Source organism: Brassica oleracea, chromosome C3 (genome assembly GCF_000695525.1).
Source record: "Brassica oleracea var. oleracea cultivar TO1000 chromosome C3, BOL, whole genome shotgun sequence".
NCBI lineage: Eukaryota > Viridiplantae > Streptophyta > Magnoliopsida > Brassicales > Brassicaceae > Brassica > Brassica oleracea.
Genome location: NC_027750.1, coordinates 23321981 through 23329823, shown reverse-complemented (window position 1 = coordinate 23329823; position 7843 = coordinate 23321981). Strand labels below are relative to the sequence as shown.

The window sequence follows — 7843 nt, the reverse complement described above, 5'->3', positions numbered from 1 at the left end:
TTTCTTGCTTAAAACACCTCCATTGTTTTGTTTTTTTTCTTTCTCAGAATGATATTAAAATGTAGTAAGCTGGTTGCTGTCCAGCTGCTCTTTGATCTTGATATTGTGAATAAAAAAATATGTTTTGCCTCAGGCTCCAAAGTAGACTCGCACTGCAAATACTGGTCAAATGTCATGCTGTTGACTTTTTATGGACATATGATATCACTAAATAAAGTGGGAAGTGACGCAATGTCTATATGTGTTATTAACCAAATATGAAATTGTAAGAACTAAATACGATAGGAACCAAGACACAATAGAAACACAAGCGAATTTTCTACATAAAAAATAGATTTTACTAGTTGATCTTTTTTTGTCAATATTTTACTTGATTCATTCCATAAGTTAAAACATACAAGAGTTCCACTTTATTACATAGCCAGAGTTTTTCATTCTACCCTTTTTAGCTAGTTTATCAGCTACATCATTGGCAATTATTGGAATCTTTAAGTAAAATCAAAATGAGAACCTTTTATGAGGTTTAGGATGTCTCAACATAGGTCTAATGATGATTGTATTGAGATCTCAGTTCACTTTCCCCCTGGTTTCTTTTGGATAGTTGCTCATTAATATAAACCAGGTTTAATCAAACATTATTTTGAATCTGGTTTACATAAACCTATATTTCCGTTGATAAATATGTCACAACATAAATTAAAAAACCTGCCACCACATAAACAAAAAGTCTACCAACAATTTTAAGTCGGATTTATAACTCTACCATAAGAAAATAAATCGAACATAAGAAAATAAGTCGGTACATAAAAAAATAAGTTGACCACAAACATCTACTACTTATAACAAATCTGTTACCTCATTCGACAGACATATTCTTAAAATTATGTTTTCTGTTCAAATCGGACAATTAACTCTGCCGTGAAAACAAATCTGACATTTCTAAGAAAGTATTGACACCACCTTAACGGTAGATTTTTTCTTTTATACAGATTTTATAAACAGACTTATTATTCGACAGATTTATTTTCAAAAAAATAAATCTGTCGTCGATCAAATGTTAAGGGCACTTTGGTAATAATTTTTTTTTTTTATAGCTAAGGACAAGGATAATTTCGACCAGAAAAATATTCTAATAATTTTCAAAATATATGAGTTATTCTAGTAATAACACAATTAATTTATGTCATTTTAGTAAACTTCCCTAGATTCTTTCCACCCTACAAAATTTCACGAGAAATATCATTCTTTTATCCAGCAAAAATCTGTGCAAGTCATTTTAAAACTTATAAGAAAAAAAACAATTACCACATCCTCCCCTCTGCTTCCAGAGTTTCTGTTAGGACAAGTCTAAGAGTGTGATAGACTTCCTTAACAGCATACTTCATATAGTCATCTCTCGCGATCCTCTCCACAATCTCGTCTTGTGAATTACTCTCAGCAGCAATCTCTTTGGCCAACAATATCTACAGTAGATTATAGGAAAATTTCACTAAGAAATGATCTCATATGCGATTGTTATGGAAATCAATGAGGCTAACTAACGTTGAGTCTTAATACACAAGCAGGTAAAGTAACAAACGCACCTTGCTGGAAAGAAGAAAAAGTGGCCACTGAACCAATGGGAAAATAACGTTCTAGCTGATTGTCTAGCCAAAGAGGCATTGAATGTATCTGAGACTTTGAGGGTTGGGGATGCTTTCATTGCTCCTAACTAACCTTTTATTAGTATTAATCGAAATGTGTTTCAAAAAAAAAGAACCAATGGGAGCCTACCAGAATTCTTGGGCATCATGAGAAATTCCATCTCACTAGAAAATTGTTCCATATGAGGAAACGAAACCATAAAAAAGTTGAAACTAAGAACACTAGGCACACAGATTAGTTACTGAAAAAGGATAAAGCACTTACAAATCAGTGATGTAGTCTTCCTCTCGTAGACATTTTATTATTTGGTTCCAAAAAGGAGCAAAATGTGCTGCATCTACTATATTCTTCCTATCCACAGCCTTCGAATTGATAATCACATGCAGCGTGAGAAGAAAACTAACATGACATACCATACGTTCATTAGTGATTCATAAATGTAAAACAGGCCAACAGGTACCTGATAAGAAGGATCAGACGTCCTGCACATAATTTTATATAATAGGCAAAAGGTAATGAAGAGGAGAAAGTGTTAATATTTAAGATAGAGAAAAGGAGATGACAGATGGAAAGGAACCTAACCGATTGGTAAGAGGGACGTGAAGAGCCCTCATAAAAGCCCCTGGAATTGTTTGTGAATTGCTTCCAAAGATTTTATCTGTGAAAATTGCAAGGAAACGTAAGGACATACCCTCTTACAGATAGTGTAGTAACAGATTTATATACCTTAATCTTGACATATGTAGACAGAGAAGTGTAACCACCTCTCCCAAACGATCTCTAGCACCTAGCAAGAAACCGAAAAAAGCAGAGGCAATGGTGTAGAATATATGGATGTCTAACAGGTAAATCTGCATTATTATCAAAGAGAAATATATAATACAATGAATGAAACTCTACTGTAAACCCCCCAGTGGAAACATTCATCCTAATCAGAACATTGGTTTGGTTCCAACAAAACCTAGAACAACAAAAGTGCCTACCCTCATGCATGTAAAGATCATTGAACTGGCAACAGTCAGAGCATTATGGTTTCCTGCATCCAGATACGAAATATTAGAGTATGAGAGTCTTACAGAATCGTCTATAGTTGGCTCGCCTAGTATGAGAGGGTCTCCTTGATAGTTGTATACCTGTACTGAAGATTGTGGTTACACGTGAAATATACATATTACATTCTGTATTTTATGCATGTAATATGTATATTTCACGTGTAACCACAATCTTCAGTACAAGTATACAACTATCAACACAAAAATTATGCTTCCTGCCAAAAGAACCAACCTTAAGAAAGTACGCAAATGAGAACTTTGCAGACAGACGACAAGCCAAGTTGGGATATGCATCAGGATACTTAAAAAGAACTGGATACCACCATAGATGGCTATGACAAGCCCAGAAACCTTGAACATGACTGAATTATAAATTGGTTTGGTATCTTCTTGAAGCACTTTCCTGCACACACAAAAAATATCAAACAAGGAAAAATTGCAAAAGCAAAATGAAAAAGAAGTTCCACATACACATAAGTCCTGTTCGTTTGGTTGCCGCAGGTTTCGGCGTCAGCGGCAGTGTCAATGAGGACAGTTGTTGTTCGTTTCGCAGACGCTGACGCTGCCGCTGACGCTGCCGCATACTATATCGCGACCGCAGATTTTATCGGCGTCTGCCGCAGGACGCGGCGTTCGGACGCGGCGTCAGACGCAGTTTTCTGCGTCAACGAAACGAACAAGAGTTGACGCAGAATGTTGACGCTGCCGCTGCCGTCGGTACCTGCGGCAACCAAACGAACAGCCCTATAGAGGAAGCATATGAACACGGCAGCAAGGCTAAACCAAATGAGACGGAGAACAATTCGAGAAACAGCCACCTGTCTTGTTGTTGAATAAGCACCAAACATCATGGTGACATCCAGAACACCTATAACATAAAACATATGGTTTTTCTTCACCAAGTCATAATATTGATAAAAACAAAGTAAATAGTATAAGATTTAACACTGACTCTCAGAAAATTTCATCACAACGTAAGTCGGAAATAAGCTGAGAATTTCACGCAAAGTCTTCGTGGAGATAGAACGCAATTATGGCTATTGCCTGTAAAGAAGTCTGTTAGAGTGTGGTAGAAAGGAAATCATTTATAACAGGTCACAGCCAAATAAGCCTAAACGGAATACAAACCTGAAACATTATAGCGAGGAATATCCATAGCCGGTGGAAGCTGTGGTAAAGACGCAAAAATGTTCGATGCTCAACGAAGGAAGTCTTTCCTCCTCGATGTTTTTCCCTACCGGTTTTATACTGCAAGAATAAGACCAGAATATTAACATCAAATACGCCTAGATGGTCTAGGAGCTGAAAATATAGATATTTGTAAATTGCCATCAAGAGTGTAACAAATCGCTTCTTACCAATAGTATATAATATATAAAAAATCATTTGATACAAAATTCCATCTCACAAAAGAAGTAACAAACAAGTATGAGTACAAAATTCCTATTAAAATATTTTACGAGTGGGACACTGCAGACCTTTCGTTTCGGTCATGGCCAACCAAGCTCGAATGAGCGAAGCAACCTCGAAATTTTTTTTTTAAAAAGTCAGGAAACAGAGAGAAGGAAATTAACCCAACAGACAAATATAATTAAAAACATTTACCAAAAATACTCATTAAAGTCATCATAATTTCTCCAAGTTGAATGAGGTGCTCGGCCATTTTCATTGTTAAAAGCTTCCTGCACAGAGCAACAATTCTTAGCATGACTACCAAGTCCAGGGGTGAAAGAATACTTTCGATAGCATACCCCTGATACAACTTCACCAAGAAATGATACACCATCGTCAGAACCGCCATGACTATCACAGCAGGGCGAGCAACTCGCTGGCGTAAGATCTCATTCACTTCTCCTACCATCTGCAAAAAATAATTCAGCATTAGCAAATAATATCAAATGACTAAAATATTATGAGAAAATATTCAGCATGTGACACTAGAGAATCCTGGTAAAAAATAAACGTTCAGCATAAAACTTACGTGGTGGAATATGTAGCACAAACATTCTGGAAAGAAACCGTATGTTAGCAGCTTCAACCCAAATCAGGAAATACAAAGAGAGGAATAGTAGTTTATTTTCTCCACTGATGGTCCCTAAGCTGCAACTTACAAAACCAAAATGAGCATGCAAGAAGTAGCTGGATAAGACCAGGAAGAGAGGATAATTTACTTGCTCCATGCAGGTTGAACGCATAGGTAATCACACCACTTAATGTAGTTGTCTAGGGACTTCAGAAACACCTTATTTACCGCAGCGTCATCCAGTTTCTGAGAGAGCATAAAAGAAGTCCAACCAAAGAATAACCACCAAGAAGTTTTTGCCATAATAAGTTGAACAAAGCCAAATTCATGAATAATCTATACTTCCAATCCAGAAACTTGCTGTAAAATTAATCATATTAAATTCAGATAAGCGTTGGTACTTACAGGTTCCGTTTCTTCAGGAATATTAAGGCGGGATTGCTCATTAGCAAGAAGAAGAAATATATTAAAAATTAAAAATGGTGTTCCAAAACACAAAAAAAATAATGAAAATCTTTTTAAAAAAAATCTTAGCCAAAAACAGTTCTTAGCACTAGTTAAATATTATAAAATTCCATGTTGTAGAGAAAATTTAGAATCACATAAGATACATGAAATATCATTTTTACTATTACAAAAAAAAAAGCTTCTCGGATAGACAAACCCGAAACCCAAATATATAGTGGAGAAAATCAAGCATTATCAACATTCCTTGTCAAGAGAATGGGAAAATTAGCCGGCAATTTTGGCAGGCCTCGAAAATACTTCAACGCTGCAACTGCCGCTTGAACCTGCTCACATTTTATTGTCATAAATCAAGACAAGCCACATAGCATAGACGCATGTGTGAAAAATATCTGACCTCAGGGAAAGCCGTAATGGCATTTGTGGTGACATGAGCATCAAGAGGAATAATGTTGTAAGCAATTGTGTCCTCACTAATTGCAGCATCGGAATCAATAAGTTGCTTCAGCTGTTGACGTACAAAATAGATGAGATTATTAGCTGCATTCTACAGACCTACTTTGACCAAAAAATGGATTTTGAATAATAGAAGCTTGATTGAATAGAGGAAAAGTACACCAAGCCCATATGGGTGTAGTCTTATAACTAGCTTTAACTAATTATAGCATAAAACTATGATATGCTAAAGGCCGCAAATGATGAATCTGATCCAATGTACGTAGTTCAAGTTTATCTTTCTCAGGTTGATATGGTTGAACTCAAGGGAGGCTATGCTCATACCAATGATAAGCTCCATGTTAAACTGCCACAACATTTACTGATACTGTCAGTAACACGAAAAGCTACTTATAAGATCTACATTCAAAACACTTTCTGGTTAGCCATGTTCAGACTACATTTAACTGATACTGTGACTTACATATGCTAAAGGGTTGAAAGTGACCACATGATCCTAGGCCGTTTTCTTTCTGGTTAGTCATAGGCATGTTAAGTCATGTTAAGTACTTTGCCTTCTCTTGTTTGTATAGTGCTGCAAGGCCAACGTGTCTTGCAACAGGCAGGAAAAACGGCTGCCAAAGAAAATATGAACCCATGAGACTGAGAGAAGAGAGAAGACATACAACAAGACATCACTACCTTACTTCTTGCCAATCAAATCCAGAAGGGTTGAACCGTTAAGGCAGCAAAAAGCAAGAGACAGCCAAAAACCAGCTGCTAATTAACAGTCAGAAGAATGTAGGAAACAGAACCCGCCTCATCATTTCCATACGCAAGGTAGACAACCAGTAATAGAATAACTTGCATCCTAGAGAAGAAGCAAAAAAAAAAGCATACCAATGAATTGAACATCCTTTACTATGGCTAAACAGGTATACATAAGAAACAAAAGGAGAATACAGATACCCTTTGACAAAATGACTTGTGGAGTAAAGACGGTAGTTTGCAGATAATTTGATATGCTTGACCACAAACCCTCTTCCGGTGGCTTGGTACTGTTAACCAACAATGTCTATCACATTCCAAAACAAGTATTGAGAGATTAAAGATCGAGGATAAGAATATATGCCCTAGCACCACCATGAAGAAATGTCCGTCCAAAATAATGTGTTCTTGTGCTAATAGAAAATGTGACGAAGACAGAACATAGCTGAAACTGCAAAAGTTCGTGCCTATACAGTGAAAGATGGTTACATAAGAATAAATTCTACTAACAAATTAACAAAACACACAAATTGTAAATACTTCATTTTTTCACCAAATGACAATATGCACATATTCAGTAAGGATCACTAGAACAAAACACAAGAAATGAGAGCCTGGGAATCTGTTATGATAAGGCACTTTATACAAGTACAGTAGATGTAAGGTAAAGTGAGATACCATGACGCTAAGGCTGCTCTTATTAGAAGATTTCACTCAAAAACATATTCGGCTACACCCACGACACTTTGTTCAACATCTTTATGCTTTCTTATCTGTGGTTTTGTTTCAGGGCCCGAGGAAGAGTACAAGGCTACACCCATAGCAAATTGTTGTTGTCTACGTTCAATATGCTAAGGGGGTTACTTTGGTGTTCAAAGTGATTGCAGGATCCTAGAACAGAAAAGAGATCTAACCAACAACAACAACAGGAAGGAAAGAAAAGCAAAATCTAGAGGGAGGACTTTTCAGTTTTTTGTATTCAAACAAAGCAAAAAAAAAAGAAAACTTTTAAAGTTTTTACATGGGATCTGTAAAATATGCCAAAGGGTTGCTTTGGGTGTTCAAAGTGATCGCAGGATCCTAGAACAGAAAAGAGATAACCAATGTGGTTCAGCTACAGAACAACAACAGGAGGAAGATAAGAAAAGCAAAATCTAGAGGAAGGGCTTTTCAGCTACAGAACAAACTGTTCAGTTGTTGAAGATAAACTTGAAGTTAACTTAGGATATAAGTTATTCTAATCCTAGTTAAGATAAACTTAGAATAAAAGTACTTTCCTAATGAGTTTAGGAATTAAGTCTCTATATAAGAAGATGGTGAGTTGTGCCATGAACTTGTGAGTTTTAGAGATTATCTTTGTGAGAGCTTAAGTTTTGAGTTATTTTCTTAAGCTAATAAAAGTGAGAGTTCTATAATCTTTGAGTTCATAAGCTACTTGTGAGATCATACGCTAATA

The 7843-nt window shown here is 36.1% G+C and overlaps 1 pseudogene; it reads right to left on the bottom strand.

Annotated features, from left to right (window-relative positions):
* Positions 1-5980, bottom strand: part of LOC106330156 — a 15243-nt pseudogene extending 9263 nt beyond the window's left edge.
* Positions 5981-7843: the final 1863 nt, after the last annotated feature.